This window comes from Phyllobates terribilis, unplaced genomic scaffold (genome assembly GCF_046119375.1).
Source record: "Phyllobates terribilis strain yellow unplaced genomic scaffold, ASM4611937v1 Scaffold_5__5_contigs__length_657084704, whole genome shotgun sequence".
Lineage (NCBI taxonomy): Eukaryota > Metazoa > Chordata > Amphibia > Anura > Dendrobatidae > Phyllobates > Phyllobates terribilis.
The window spans coordinates 107282088-107299128 of NW_027362765.1; positions in this window are offsets into that span (position 1 = coordinate 107282088).

Genomic DNA, 17041 nt, shown 5'->3' on the forward strand with positions numbered 1-17041 from the left:
CAAATGATACCATGTAATGTATGGTAAAATGGGAAAAAAATTCCAAGTGTGGTAATATGGTGAAAAAAAAAAATACAATTTCGTCATTGTTCTTTGGGGGTTTTCTTTTTAAGGTGTACATTATGCATTAAAATGACCCGGCAGTATGATTCCTCAGGTCAGTACGAGAAGGGTAATCAACTTATGAGGGTTTTTTTTTTAATATATATATATTTTAGTGGTAAAACATTTTTAGAACTCTTTTTTTTCTTACATTTTTATGTTTACCATTTTGGCATTTATTTCATGTTTCGATTGCTTTTGTTGTATTTTTTGTCAGCAAAGCAGCAGCAAAAAAGAAAAGCCATTCTTGCATTTTTCTTTCTAGCGTTTTAAAGTGAACGTGACAGCTGATGCAAACTGCCCGATTCACGGTCAGCATGTATCAGGTACACTTGCTGTATGATCTCAGCTAGGAATGTTTGACTCTGAAACGCTGCGACGTTTCAGAAAAAAACATACTTCAAAAGCCACTGGGGACTGAGCCGCATTGTAGATTAGTCAGAAAGGAGGGTCCCCGATGGCTCTTCTCCGCCCACTGCATTCACTTGCGGGCAGGGAGGAGCCGCCGGAGACCCGCCTAATCTCCAGTGCAGCTCGGTCCCCAGTGGCCAGTGGCATTAAAGTAAGTTTTTGTCTGAAATGCAGCAGCGTCTTAGAGTCTGACATACCTGACTGAGATCATACAGCCAGTGCCTGATACATGCTGCTCCGTAAACTCGCAATGACCATATGCCGTAAATGTATGTGGTCATTTTCAGGTAAACAAAAGAATTTGAGATACAGGGGAGCAGCGCTCTCATCATCGTTCTCACAGATGAAAGCATAATCATTCTATAATGAAAACTTCTTCAACTTTGATTTTAATTTTTCACCATTTTTCACACAAAACCTGTAGAGGAGCATGGTCTTGCTTCCTCATCCCCCAAACCAAGTTAAAAAATGTTTTTCATGCAATGTACCAGTCAAATATGTTCAGGAACTGCCTGATATTTATGGTATATAGTTTGCTATCCACTCTTTTTGATTGGGCATTTTGCTAATGTGGCACCCTGCTACCACAGGTACCACAGGGCCCAAAAGCGTGCATAGACGGACTTCTCCGCAAGAGGCCCTCATTACATGCAGACACCTCCACCTTTCCACCTCAGACCACCAGAGGGAGCCCTGTTAGGGATATATATATGGAGGATGGAGTTAGGCAGTCAGTGAGAGAGTTCAGTTCAGACTGAGAGGAAGTCTGAGAGCGTGCTGGTGCTGAGACCAGTGAAGAAGCAGCATGTCTGCTGCTGTGTTCTGAGGGCCCCGAGTGTGGCCGGAGACAAAGAAGAGAGGCTCACCCCAGAATACATAATCCGGACACCGGGTCCGCACCTACAGGGTCCTCTATACGCAGTAGGGACCACCGGCATACCAGGAGGATTACAGATCCCTGGTCGACCTGAAGCTACCAGCAATAACAGGACTAGGAACCACGAAGGCCCCGGCGTCCAGGGATAGTGGTTGCCAAAGAAAGGTCCTACTACCAAGCGGTCAGGTGAGAGAGCAACACAACACAGAAGCTAGGCCAAGTTCCAGGCTGGCTAGAAGCTTAGAGAGAGGGAAACACGGATCAGGAGGCCTTATACCCGCTCCCTGGGGAGAAGTCCTGAAGTGCACCCTTCCTAGCAAGTACCCTGGACCATACCTGCCGTTACACCAGTAAAGGTACTGAAGCGAACCCCCCTGTGTACGTGTCTGTCATTCCCCTTGACCTGGCCATCTCTCACCTGCATCCCTTCCATCAACTCTGCCCCGGGGGTCCGCTCCGCCTGTGGGGAGCAGAAACATCCCAGCTGCCATTTCATCACCCCCGGAGGTCTGCAGCAGCGCCGGTAACCATTACCGGAAACCACAGGTGGCATCACGAAACAAATCATACACTAAAAATCCCTTTTTCAAGAGAGACCCCAGAGTACGGGCCCGGGAGCCGACCGCCGTGACATCCTAAGCAAAGTAAAAGGCCCGGGTACCGAGTCCACTATATCCCCCTGGGTGACACACTAGCACTGTAGATGCTGAAACTTTTTTCCTCATTTGCAAGCATGCATTGCTTCTGCCATTATTCAATGACGTACCTGCCCTGAAGTGAAAGCCCTCCTACCTGTTATGTTTTCAAGCAGTTTGATAGACAGGAGAGCACGAGCCGAGGCACAAATTCCTAAAGTTTGTCAGTGTGTCTGTTGCTAAAACCCGATTATACCTGACAATAGACAGTGGACAGCACCCTCCTGAAAAAGCACTGCAAAAGCGCCTGAGAAAATGAACCAAATACACAGCAATGTCAAAACAACATTGCTGTGCACATGTTCCATCTTATGTCACTGCTTCAAGGTTTGGAAAGTGACATGCTCATTGTTTGGCTGGATTCTGCTGGGAAGCGGCCCACTCTCTAAACTTCACAGTATAGAGTGAAAGACACCAGCAGCGGAGCTGCCCCAAGAATGATGGAAAAACCACTGGTGTAGCAGCTTCAGGAAAGCATCCGCCAAAGTTTTCCTGAAGAGGCTTTGCCTGGGAAAATTCAGCAGTTGTGCTGGTGCCTAACAGATGCCATGTGGTCACAGAGTGCTGAATAAATTAGAACATTAAAAAGTGCTGCAAAAAATGAATAGAAATCTTTACTAACCTCCCAAACTGGCACCACTCCTCTTCGCTCAGTGCTGTGTTCCCTGAAAGTCACCTAACATAAACAATGACACAAGACAACTACAGCCAATCAGTGGCTGCTGATTGGATGCAACTTTCACAATTTCAGTAGCCAGAAATGTTAAATGTTATGCTGTTGATTGTCTGCAGCAGTCACATGATCTTTTTTATGTTGGGAGATCATCTAGAGAAAATGGACTAAGAGCAAAGTAGGGACGCTGGTCCGAAATGGTAAGTGTAGATCTTTTTCACTGTATGCACCATGGGGTCATTATTAAGAGGGTTTCCCAGTAGGGGACAACCCCTTTCAGCTGACGGCAGAATCACTACTGAAGGGGTGAACAGGAAAGGGTAAAACATCCTTGTGGCATATTAATCACATGTACAGAGAAAAATCTAAGAGGACAAAAAAAAAGAAAAACCACCTCACCATCCAGTCGGTTCAATCAGTATGGAAGCCCACGATTGACGTCACTGCACGGTGTGCGATGAATGCAGGAGAAGAAATAATGGTCCAGCTTCCGGTCCAAGAACATATTTAAAAAGTAAGTTCCTTCATTTTCCAGAATTTAAAATAGGCAAAATGAAGAATTGTACACTCCAAATTAAAGGGTGCAAGTAGGGTTCGAAACAAGTCTGTTAATTGTAACTCATTCCCAAGTCCCCCCCTACCTCCAGATTGTTGGCATTTACGTTTTAGCGTTCGAAACTCGGCTGGTTATTGTATCTAATTCCCCGACCCAGGGATTGTCTGTGTGTATGGTTTTTTTTTCATTTTGCCTACTTTAAATTTTGGAAAATAAAGGAACTTACATTTTAAATACAGTACAGACCAAAAGTTTGGACACACCTTCTAATTTAAAGATTTTTCTGTATTTTCATGACTATGAAAATTGTACATTCACACTGAAGGCATCAGAACTATGAATTAACACATGTGGAATTATATACTTAACAAAAAAGTGTGAAACAACTGAAAATATGTCTTATATTCTAGGTTCTTCAAAGTAGCCACCTTTTGCTTTGATGACTGCTTTGCACACTCTTGGCATTCTCTTGATGAGCTTTAAGAGGTAGTCACCGGAAATGGTTTTCACTTCACAGGTGTGCCCTGTCAGGTTTAATAAGTGGGATTTCTTGCCTTATAAATGGGGTTGGGACCATCATTTGTGTTGTGCAGAAGTCTGGTGGATACACAGATGATAGTCCTACTGAATAGACTGTTAGCTGCTTTTTTCTTGCCATAATACCAATTCTAAGTAAAGAAAAACGAGTGGCCATCATTACTTTAAGAAATGAAGGTCAGTCAGTCTGAAAAATTGGGAAAACTTTGAAAGTGTCCCCAAGTGCAGTTGCAAAAGCCATCAAGCACTACAAAGAAACTGGCTCACATGAGGCCCGCCCCAGGAAAGGAAGAGCAAGAGTCATCTCTGCTTCTGAGGATAAGTTTATCCGAGTCACCAGCCTCAGAAATCGCAGGTTAACAGCAGCTCAGATTAGAGACCTGGTCAATGCCACACAGAGTTCTAGCAGCAGACACATCTCTACAACAACTGTTAAGAGGAGACTTTGTGCAGCAGGCCTTCATGGTAAAATAGCTGCTGGGAAACCACTGTTAAAGACAGGCAACAAGCAGAAGAGACTTGTTTGGGCTAAAGAACACAAGGAATGGACATTAGACCAATGGAAATCTGTGCTTTGGTCTGAGGAGTCCAAATTTGACATCTTTGGTTCCAACCACAGTGTCTGTGCGATGCAGAAAAGGTGAACGGATGGACTCTACATGCCTGGTTCCCACCGTGAAGCATGGAGGAGGAGGTGTGATTGTGTGGGGGTGCTTTGCTGGTGACAGTGTTGGGGATTTATTTAAAATTGAAGGCATACTGAACCAGCATGGCTACCACAGAATCTTGCAGCGGCATGCTATTCCATCCGGTTTGCGTTTAATTGGACCATCATTTATTTTTCAACAGTACAATGACCTCAAACACACCTTCAGGCTGTGTAAGGGCTATTTGACTAAGAAGGAGAGTGATGGGGTGCTACGCCAGATGACCTGGCCTCCACAGTCACCAGACCTGAACCCTATCGAGATGGTTTGGGGTGAGCTGGACCTCAGAGTGAAGGCAAAAGGGCCAACAAGTGCTAAGCATCTCTGGGAACTCCTTCAAGATTGTTGGAAGACAATTTCTGGTGACTACCTCTTGAAGCTCATCAAGAGAATGCCAAGAGTGTGCAAAGCAGTCATCAAAGCAAAAGGTGGCTACTTGGAAGAACCTAAAATATAAGACATATTTTCAGTTGTTTCACCCTTTTTTGTTAAGTATATAATTCCACATGTGTTAATTCATAGTTTTGATGCCTTCAGTGTGAATGTACAATTTTCATAGTCAAGAAAATACGGAAAAATCTTTAAATGAGAAGGGGTATCCAAACTTTTGGTCTGTACTGTACGTCCTTGGACCGGAAGCTGGACCGTTTTTTCTTCTCCTACAGAAACTGCATTGGTGAAGTCATCGATGGAGATCACAGGTTTAGATTATGGGGTCTGGTTATTTTTCTTAGGATTGGGAGCAGTTCACATTCATCTGGAGAGAAGAATTTATTGGTCTCGACTCTGAACGATAGAGAACAGGCAGTCAATGTTTTTTATAAGTGTTTCAGTGGATGCCAGTGACAGACCTATTAAATATAATCATCTGTGTTCCCTGCCTTGCAATTACCAGAAGTAAATGCGTGGGATGATGGCTTCTGGTTGCTATAGAAAAGTAAACGCTTATTCTGGCTGCCTTCTCTGACATCTACTACCTTTACTTGTTTTTATGTGTGCAGGGAGGCAGCAAGAATCTGATTTTGAAAGGTTTGGATACAGTGGTCATAACCGCTAGAAAAAACCCACCGCAAAATAAATCACATACAGCTTTTACATGTCTCCCGGTAGCAAATAAGAGTATATGAAGTTCTCACTCAGTAGCCATTCCATTCCACTATTGCTGTATGAAGGTATGTGTGCACATGACATCTTCTGAAGTGAGCACGTCTAGTTTTTCAAGCAGAAGACCCTTCTGCAAACTAATATTTTTCCCTGAAGAGTCTTTTGTGTCATTTTTACATTTATTTCCTGAGCATTTTTCTGACTGTTCTGATGGCCGACGTTTTTTTTTTTGTAGAGTTATCTCATGGTTTTTGTGACATCTTTCTTAGGGAAAGTGCACATGTAGCTTTTTTAGAGCAGAAACTGGATATGTGCATACTGCATCTGCATGAAGAAAGAAAAGAATATTGTGCACATGTTCAGTACGTTGTTACTACTTTTTCATGATTTGGAAACCCTGGAGTGATTAAAAGAAGTAATATGTTCATTCTTCGGGCTTCTTTGCTTGGAAGTCGTCTGCTCTCTTAGGCCGGTTTCACGCGTCTGTATATTTCCGGTACCGGAAAAACCGATACCGGAGATATCCGAGTCCCGTTTGTCCGTGTGTGTCACACGTGTGGCAGGGAAAATGATGAGGGTAGTAGTGTCGGCTCCCGCAGTGTCCCTGTGTAAAAAATAAGAATAAAACAATAAAATCCTTATACTCACCTGTCCTAAGTGTCCCCTGCTGTAATCATCTGACCATTGACGCTGAGGAGCAGGGACAGCGTGGGAGCAGACACTACTACCATCATTGTGCCTGCTGGTGCTGAGGGCAGTGTTCAGCATCCGGCGCTTGGGATAACTGTAGCGCTGATTCCAAGGCGCCGGTACATGTCACATGGATGACATATGGATGTCCTCTGTGTGGGACATTTTGCGGGCCGTGCATCCGCAAAAAAACGGACATGTCAGCGTGTGGAGCACACGGACACACGGTCCGTGGAAACACACTGAGATGGGCACAGACCCTTTCATTTGAATGGGTCTGCGTGTGTCAGTGTCTCCGGTACGTGTGGAAACTGTCACCGGATGTACTGGAAACATGGACGTGTGAAAGAGCCCTTAAGGTTATAAGAGAAAAGATGCGGAGGCAGAGCTGCTGAAAAAACTACAGCAAAACCGATGAAGGAGCCTCTTCAGGAAAACATTCATTATTAGTGATGAGATAGCACTAAAATGCTCGGGTACTCGTTGTTCGAGTCGAGCAAATTGGAATGTTCGAGTGCTCGGTCTGAGTAATGAGCCCAATGTACGTCTATAGGAAAATCAAGCATTTTTCCGGCGGATGCGACTCCCAGGTCAATGCTGTCAACAACGTTGTCAGATGTATTACGCCACTTTTACGGACTCACAATAAAGCATACAAAAACTAAACCAAAATGGATTTTCCTGGGAAATATGTTAAGGAACATCCTTTCCAGGGTAATGACTTGTATAAAAGACAAAATAAATTATACAAAAACAAAAATGCTCCTCCACACCTTGGGCTATGTTCACACGTAGCGTTTTTGATGCATTTTTGCACTTTTGCATTGCTTTCAACCAAGACAAATGTATTCACCAGGAAATGTAATTTTAACATTTTACAACCTTATCTGGCAATGTGGTGTGTGACCCATCATCAGACACATCCTGTTTCATTTATGATGGAGGGACTTTGAAAGTCACAAAGCCTATTTTAATAGGGCCATCAGGCGGCCCTTACTATTCTTAAAGGGCCAGCAGTCGGCTCTTGCTATTGTTAGAGAGCAATCAGCCGGCTATGCTTTGTTGTTCCCATTATTAATGAGTGGGTCTCCTATACTGTTATTGCATATGCAGTGACTGCAAGGGCTGCCAAAAATTTGGATGCAACCCAATACCCCTTTGAAAAGACATAGAGGAGGGTCTCAGTAAAAAAAAATGTTCCCATTTATAAAGGAGCGGGTCTCCTATAGTGGTAATGCCCATGCTGTGACTGCAAGGGCTGCCAAAATTTGGGAAAAACCCCATTAACAATTTAAAGACACATAGAGCTGGGCCACAGTAACAACATGTTCCCATTAGAAAGGAGAGGGTCTGCTATTCAGTTATAGGGTAGGCAGTGAGTGCAACGGCTACCAAAATTTAGAAAAAACCCAACTAACAATTTAAAGACACATAGAGCTGGGCCACAGTAATGAGTGCGACATATTCCCATTAGAAAGGAGAGGGTCTCCCATATTGTTTGCCTATGCAGTGACTGCAGTGGCTGTGAAAAATTTGGAGGTACTCAAATGCCACTTGCAAGAGACGTAGAGGTCAGAGGGCCTCCTGAAAACAATGTTCCCATTATTAGGAAGTGGGTTTCCCATACCCTTTGCCTATACAGTGAAGCAACGGCTGCCAAAAATTTGGAGGAACTCCAAAGCCCCTTGCAAGAGATGTAGATATGGTACATATGGTGGTGGAGGATGAGGATGCGGAGAAGGAAGAGGACAAGAGCAAATAGACAAAATCAGGAAGCGTATACCCATGTCTGGGTGAGAAGACAGAGGAACATGGGAATAGATTTAGACCTCCCGAAAAAAGACACTGTATTTGAGTTTGTTACACTACTATCATTCGGTGGTGTTGAGAAGTTTGGCCCAATCCAGCCCTTGTTCATTTTTATAAGAGTCAGCCTGCCAGCATTTTCAGTTGACAGACAGATGAGCCTATCGGTTATAATTCCACCAGCGGCACTAAAAACCTGCTCTGACAAAAAGCTAACGGTAGGGCAGGCCAGGACCTCCAAGGTGTAGAGAGCAAGTTCATGCTAAGTGTCCAGCTTGGATACCCAATAATTATAAGGCACAGAGGATTCACGGAGGACATTGGTACGGTCTGCAAGGTACTCCCACAGCATCTTCCGAAACTTCTCATTCCTTGTGAGAGTACCCCGCGCATCAGGGCTTGTGCGATGGGAGGGTCTGAGAAAACTGTCCCAGAACTTTGACAGTGTTGGATTGCATTTGTGTCTCTCTCGCCTGTACTCCTTGGTTGTCCAACGAACTGTGACCTCTGCCGCCAGCGTTTTCAGATGGGAATTTTTTAATAATTCCGCAACAGGGGCATTTTGGTACAGCCCCATTTTATTAGGCCTGTCCAGCGTGGGAATAAGAGACAGAAAGTTTTCCCTGTAGCGTGGGTCTAGAAGTGTCACCAACCAGTCATGACTGTCACCCAAAATTTGGACATCGCGAGGGTCACAGGAAAGGCAGCGTAACATAAACTCAGCCATGTGTGCCAGACTGCAAAGAAGCAAGACTTCCATGTGCTCACCAAAAGGATGACTGACCAGGCTCTACTCCTCATCCTCCTCCCTGTTCTCAGGCCATCCACGCTGAACAGACGGTATGACAGTTGTGCAGGTAGTACCATCTATAGCGCAGGAAACTAGCTCCTGTTCTTCCTCCTCTTCCTCATTGCCACCCAATCCATGATGGGATGAGATGAGGCTGGGCTGTGTGGAATCACCCTGAATGGTTCCTTGCTCCATCTCATCGTGCTCCAACTGTAATGCATCCTCTTTAATTGTGAGCAGAGAGCGTTTCAGAAGACAGAGAAGCGGGATGGTGACGCTAATTATGGCGTCATCGGCGCTAACCATCTTGGTGGAGTCCTCAAAGTTTTGGAGGATGGTACATATGTCTGATATCAATGTCTATTCCTGAGGTCTTATGTGTGGAGTCTGAAATGAATACCGACGGCCTTGTTAATGATGGTAGTCAACAACTGCCCTCTTCAGCTCACAAATCCTTCCCAACATCTGCCATGCAGAGTTCTAATGCGTGGGGACATCGCAGATCAGTCAGTGAGCTAGAAGCTGCAAAAGCTGCTGAAGCACGGCAAGGGCGGCGGAAGCTGTAGCTGACTTTCTAAAATGGGCACACAGGCAGCGTACTTTGACAAGCAGATCTGGCAGATCTGGGTAGGTTTTGAGAAACAGCTGAACCACGAGGTTAAGCACATGGGCCAGGCATGGTACGTGTGTAAGCTCGCCTCAGAGACGCCACCAGGTTCTGGCCATTGTTACACATGACCATGCCTGGCTGTAGGGTCAGCGGTTTCAGCCACAGATCTGCCTGCTCTTTCAGAGCTGTCCACAACTCTTCAGCATTGTGCGGCTTGTCACCTAAGCATATTAGCTTCAGCACAGCCTGTTGCCGCTTGGCCGAGGCAGTGCTGCAGTGCTTCCAGCTTGCGACTGATGTGGTAATTTCGGAGATGGAGGCCGAACTGGAAGAGGAGGTGCAGGAGCTGAACAATGTGATTACATTGAGGTCACATTGGTGAGGAGGAGGTGCAGGAGCTGTAGAATGTGGGGGCAACCCTGATTGACCTAGGACCCGCAATCCTCGGCATTGGGAGGACGTGTTCCGTCCCAAGGTCTGAATTGGTCTCGGCTTCCACTATATTAACCCAGTGTGCCATCAGCAAGATGTACCGTCCCTGTCCACAAGCACTTGTCCACTTGTCCATGGTTAGGTGGACTTTCCCAGTAACTGCGTTGTTGAAGGCACGTTTAATGTTGTGGGACACGTGCTCGTGTAATGCAGGGACGGCACACCGGGAGAAATAGTGGTGGCTGAGGACCGAGTACCGAGGGACGGCCGCGCCATCAGGTTGCGGAAAGCTTCCATCGCCATGAGCCTAAAAAGCAACATTTCGAGCGCAAGCATTCGCGAAATGTGTGAATTTAGTAGTGTGGCCTGTGGGCCGTTGGCTGCGTATTTGTGCTTGCGTTCAAAGGACTGGGGTATGGACAACTGAACGCTTGCCTGGGACAAGGACGTGGACACGCTTGCTGATGGTGCTAGTTGAGAGTGTTCAACGAAAGATGCAGGGCGGGAGACATCTTCGCATGCACCATGGACAGGGGATTGGCATGCACGCACAACAGCGGAACAAGCAGTGGTGTCACCCGCAGACACTGTTGCTGGACCCTGGGGTTCAGCCCACTTAAGTCAGGTGCTTTGCTACCATGTGCCTGATCATGCTGGTGGTGGTCAGGCTGCTAGTTTTGCTACCCCTGCTGATGCTGGCCTGCAGGTGGTGTAAATGGCCTTTTTGAGGTTATCTGCAGAGTCTTTAAAAAATAACCAGACTCGGGAAGACCTAACAATTGTACTGACAACTTCCGTCGTGTTGGTGTTACGAGGAACGCTTTCCCTCCTTGTGTCTGCGGCCACCACACTGCTTCCTGCCTGATTGTGGTGCTACACCTCCCTCCCCCTATGTGCTGCTGTCCTCACTCTGTATGTTCCCCTGCCAGGTTGGGTCAGTTACTATATCATCCACCACCTCGTCTTCCACTTCCACACCCTGGTCCTCCTGACTTTATGGCAATTGTGTCTCATCATCATCATCATCCACCTCTTGCGACAGTAATTGGACTTTCCCACCGTCACCTTCGTATGACCGTGGCTGCTCCATTATTTGGGCATCGCTACATGCATTCTCCTCTTGACTCGCTTGAAGCTGGTCAGGCGAGAGGCCCGAATCTACAAATGGAAAACTGAACAGCTCTTCTGAGTGTCCAAATGTGGGATCAGTTGTCTCCAGGCACTCGGCATGGTGGGAGGAAGGAGGATCAGGGTGAGGAATATGCGGTCCTGACTCACTTCTACTGAGACTTGACCATGTGGAAGACAGGGTGGTGGTGGCAAAGTGACTGGACGCATTATCTGCTATCCAACCAACAACCTTTTGACACTGCTCTGGGTTCAATAGTCGTGTACTGCGGTCCCCTAGTAATTGGGACAGGAAGGTCGAGCGACAAGATGTGGGTGTTTGTTGTGGCACAATTTCAGCTTGTCCACAGCCACGGCCTCGGTCTCTGCATGCACCATCACCATCACTTCCACTTCCCCAGCCCTTGCCACGACCCTTGCCCATTTTTCATAGAATCATAGAATCATAGAATGGTAGAGTTGGAAGGGACCTCCTGGGTCATCTGGTCCAACCCCCTGCTCAAAGCAGGATTCACTAAATCATCTCAGACAGATGTCTGTCCAGCCTCTGTTTGAAGACGTCCATTGAAGGGGAACTCACCACCTCTCGTGGCAGCCTGTTCCACTCATTAATCACCCTAACTGTCAAAAAGTTTTTTCTAATATCTAATCTGTGTCTCCTCCCATTTAGTTTTATCCCATTGCTTCTAGTCTTTCCTTGTGCAAATGAGAATAAAGATGATCCTTCTACAATGTGACAGCCCTTGACATATTTGTAGACAGCTATTAAGTCTCCTCTCAGTCTTCTTTTTTTGCTAGCTAAACATTCCCAAATCCTGCAACCGTTCCTCATAGGACATAGTTTGCAGACCAGTCACCATGCTGGTCGCTCTTCTCTGAACTTGCTCCAGTTTGTCTATGTCTTTTTAAAAATGTGGTGCCCAAAACTGTGCACAGTATTCCAGATGAGGTCTGACCAAAGAGGAGTAAAGACCGATAATGACTTCACGTGATCTAGACTGTATGCTTCTGTTAATACATCCCAGAATTGTATTTGCCTTTTTTGCTGCTGCATCACACTGTTGACTCATGTTCAGTCTATGATCTATTAGTATACCTAAGTCTTTTTCACATGTACTGTTGCTTAGCTCTATTCCTCCCATTCTGTATATGCTTTTTTCATTTTTATTGCCCAGATGTAGTACTTTGCATTTTTCCCTGTTAAAAACCATTCTGTTGGTTGCTGCCCACTGCTCCAGTTTATTTAGGTCTTTTTGAATCCTCTCTCTCTCTTCTCTAGTATTAGCTATCCCTCCTAGCTTTGTGTCATCAGCAAATTTAATCAGTTTACCCTCAATTCCTTCATCTAAATCATTGATAAAGATGTTGAACAATACAGGTCCCAGGACGGAGCCCTGTGGTACCCCACTTGAGACATTCATCCAGCTGGATGTGAAGCCATTTACAACCACCCTTTGAGTCCGATCACTAAGCCAGTTATGAATACACCTAACAGTTGCCTGGTCCATTGCATACTAGGTCATTTTTTCAATAAGGATGGTGTGAGATACTTTGTCAAATGCTTTGCAGAAGTCAAGATATACTATATCTACAGCATTTTCCTGATCCACCCAGTCAGTGATTCTGTCATAGAAGGAAATTAAGTTAGTCTGACATGACTTGTTAGTTACAAACCCATGCTGACTCTGGTTAATCACTTCATTCTTATCCATGTACTTACATACATGTTGTTTAATAATTTGTTCAAAGATCTTTCCTGGTATAGAAGTCAGACTCACCGGCCTATAGTTCCCTGGGTCCACCTTCTTCCCCTTTTTGAAGATAGGAACAACATTTGCTCTTCTCCAGTCTTCTGGGACTTCTCCTGTTCTCCAAGAATTTTCAAAGATTATGGAGAGTGGTTCTAAAATTTCTTCTACGATCTCCTTCAGTACTCTGGGGTGTAATTCATCTGGACCTGGAGACTTGAACTCATTTATGTTAGCTAAATATTCCCTCACAATCTTTCTGTTTACAGATAACTTGGATTCTTCTATTCCTTTGAAAGGACAGTGAAGATCAGTTGATGTTACATTTTCTTTCTGAGAGAAAACAGATGCAAAATAGGAATTAAAAAGTTCGGCCTTCTCAACATCCTCTCTTACCATTTCTCCATTTTCATCCTGTAAAAATCCTATAGCATCTTTGACTTTTCTTATTTATTTCTTATTTCTTATTTTTAATGGAGAACAATATTTTCCACGTTCACGAGAAATGGCTGATTTTGGAACGCAGTTATATGTGATATGTCTGACAGAGAACCACGGTTTTAAATAGCAGGCATGTAATTTACTAATATTATTCTACACAGAGACCTAGTGTGAATAGCTTGACCGACACACTGCAACAGAATGGAAAAAGAGACCAATATTTTCCACGTTCAGTTCAAATTTCTGGATTTTTATCTCTGAAATATGGAACAGATCTGGCTTTATTCTGCAGTGAGAACAAGCAAATGGAGCAGAAAAATGGTGTACTCTGGATTGCTTTTTAAGCAAATAACCAGGATTAATATAAAAAAAAAATTGCCCGGCACCTGATATCTGGGGTTGTCTACAAATATCTGTAATTATTACATCAGCAGCACACAGGACGTTCAATGGACCCTCTTGTGCTGTATCATACACTGCAGTCTGCCACATACACTGCCTGCCTGCCTAGCACTGATTTATATGAAGCTGGATTAGTCCTCAGGAGGACTATTAGTTCAGATGGATATACTGTGTGTGTATGTGTGTGTGTATATATACAGTACAGACCAAAAGTTTGGACACACCTTCTCATTTAAAGATTTTTCTGTATTTTCATGACTATGAAAATTGAACATTCACACTGAAGGCATCAAAACTATGAATTAACACATGTGGTATTATATACTTAACAAAAAAGTGTGAAACAACTGAAAATATGTCTTATATTCTAGGTTCTTCAAAGTAGCCACCTTTTGTTTTGATGACTGCTTTGCACACTCTTGGCATTCTCTTGATGAGCTTCAAGTGGTAGTCACCGGAAATAGTTTTCACTTCACAGGTGTGCCCTGTCAGGTTTAATAAGTGGGGTTTCTTGCCTTATAAATGGGGTGGGGACCATCAGTTGTGTTATGCAGAAGTCTGGTGGATACACAGCTGATAGTCCTACTGAATAGACTATTAGAATTTGTATTATGGCAAGAAAAAAGCAGCTAAGTAAAGAAAAACGAGTGGCCATCATTACTTTAAGAAATGAAGGTCAGTCAGTGTGAAAAATTGGGAAAACTTTGAAAGTGTCCCCAAGTGCAGTTGCAAAAACCATCAAGCGCTACAAAGAAACTGACTCACATGAGGACCGCCCCAGGAAAGGAAGACCAAGAGTCACCTCTGCTTCTGAAGATAAGTCTATCCGAGTCACCAGCCTCAGAAATCGCAGGTTAACAGCATCTCAGATTAGAGACCAGGTCAATGCCACACAGAGTTTTAGCAGCAGACACATCTCTTCAACAACTGTTAAGAGGAGACTTTGTGCAGCAGGCCTTTATGGTAAAATAGCTGCAAGGAAACCACTGCTAAGGACAGGCAACAAGCAGAAAAGACTTGTTTGGGCTAAAGAACACAAGGAATGGACATTAGACCAGTGGAAATCTGTGCTTTGGTCAGATGAGTTCAAATTTGAGATCTTATGTTGCAACCACCGTGTCTTTGTGCGACGCAGAAAAGGTGAACGGATGGACTCTACATGCCTGGTTCCCACCGTGAAGCATGGATGAGGAGGTGTGATGGTGTGGGGGTGCTTTGCTAGTGACACTGTTGGGGATTTATTCAAAATTGAAGGCATACTGAACCAGCATGGCTACCACAGCATCTTGCAGCGGCATGCTATTCCATCCGGTTTGCATTTAGTTGGACCATCATTTATTTTTCAACAGGACAATGACCCCAAACACACCTCCAGGCTGTGTAAAGGCTATTTGACCAAGAAGGAGAGTGATGGGGTGCTACGCCAGATGACCTGGCCTCCACAGTCACCAGACCTGAACCCAATCAAGATGGTTTGGGGTGAGCTGGACTGCAGAGTGAAGGCAAAAGGGCCAACAAGTGCTAAGCATCTCTGGGAACTCCTTCAAGATTGTTGGAAGACCATTTCCGGTGACTACCTCTTGAAGCTCATCAAGAGAATGCCAAGAGTGTGCAAAGCAGTCATCAAAGCAAAAGGTGGCTACTTTGAAGAACCTAGAATATAAGACATATTTTCAGTTGTTTCACACTTTTTTGTTACGTATATAATTCCACATGTGTTAATTCATAGTTTTGATGCCTTCAGTGTGAATGTAAAATATTCATAGTCATGAAAATACAGAAAAATCTTTAAATGAGAAGGTGTGTCCAAACTTTTGGTCTGTACTGTATATATACACACTCACATACGCACACAGTATATCCATCTGAACTAATAGTCCTCCTGAGGACTAATCCAGCTTATTTATTATGTATGTATATGTGTTGTGGAATACCTATACTAACTATATACAAGCAAATCTCTCCCTGACACAGCAGCACCTCTCCCTACTCTGCCTGATTCCGGGGTAGACTGTGACGAGCATAGCGGCGCCAGGTCTTATATAGACCTGATGATGCTGTGCAGCCAGCCAATCACTGTAATGCCCACAACCAACATGGCTACGGCATTACATTGCATGGCTGGTAATCCCTACATGTTCATTGGCTCTCTAAAGAGCCTCTCCTCGGACCAGCCCCTGGCTCCTAGTAGGTATGACGTCTTTGAGAGAGGAAGTTAAATGCTAGATTTTAGGACATGCAGGGAGGACCCACCAGGAGCCCATGCAATCTAGCATCTACCCTCCTGATTTTGAAAGCTAGTGGCACACTTGCTGACCAGCCCACTGGGAATCTGCCCATTCTGCCAAATTACCAGTCCGGACCTGTTGATAGGTGTTTTCAACTCCATGCTGCCATTGGTCAGAGCTGTTTTGGTGGTACGATTGGCTGTTTACATTTCTAGGTATGAGTAAAGCTACATATTGACACTCCTTGGACACATACTTACACTACCGTTTAAAAGTTTGGTGTCATTTAGAAATTTAATTATTTTTGAAAGAAAAGCACATTTTTTTTCAATGAAGCCAACATTAAATGAATCAGAAATACACTCTATAAATTGTTAATGTGGTAAATGACTATTCTAGCTGCAAACGTCTTGTTTTTATCGCAATATCTACATAGGTGTATAGAGGTCCATTTCCAACAACCATCACTCCAGTGTTTTAATGGTACATTGTGTTTGCTAACTGTGTAAGAAGGCTAATGAATGTTTAGAAAACCCTAGAAAACACTTGCACAAGTATGTTAGCCCAGCTGAAAACGGTTTGGCTGATTTGAGAAGCTATAAAATTGACATTCCTTTGAGCTAGTTGAGAATCTGGAGCATTACATTTGTTTGTTCTATGAAACTCTCAAAATGGCCAGAAAAAGAGAACTTTCATGTGAAACTCGACAGTCTATTCTTGTTCTTAGAAATGAAGGCTATTCCATGCGAGAATTTGCCAAGAAACTGAAGATTTCCTACAACAGTGTGTACTACTCCCTTCAGAGGAGAGCACAAACAGGCTCTAACCAAAGTAGAAAGAGAAGTGGGAGGCGCCGCTGCACAACTGAGCAACAAGACAAGTACATTAGAGTCTCTAGTTTGAGAAATCGACGCCTCACAGCTCCTCAACTGGCAGCTTCATATAGTACACGTCAAACGCCAGTGTCAACGTCTACAGTGAAGAGGCGACTCTGGGATGCTGGCCTTCAGGGCAAAGTGGCAAAGAAAATGCCATATCTGAGACTGGCTAATGAAAGGAAAAGATTAATATGGGCAAAAGAACACAGACATTGGACAGAGGAAG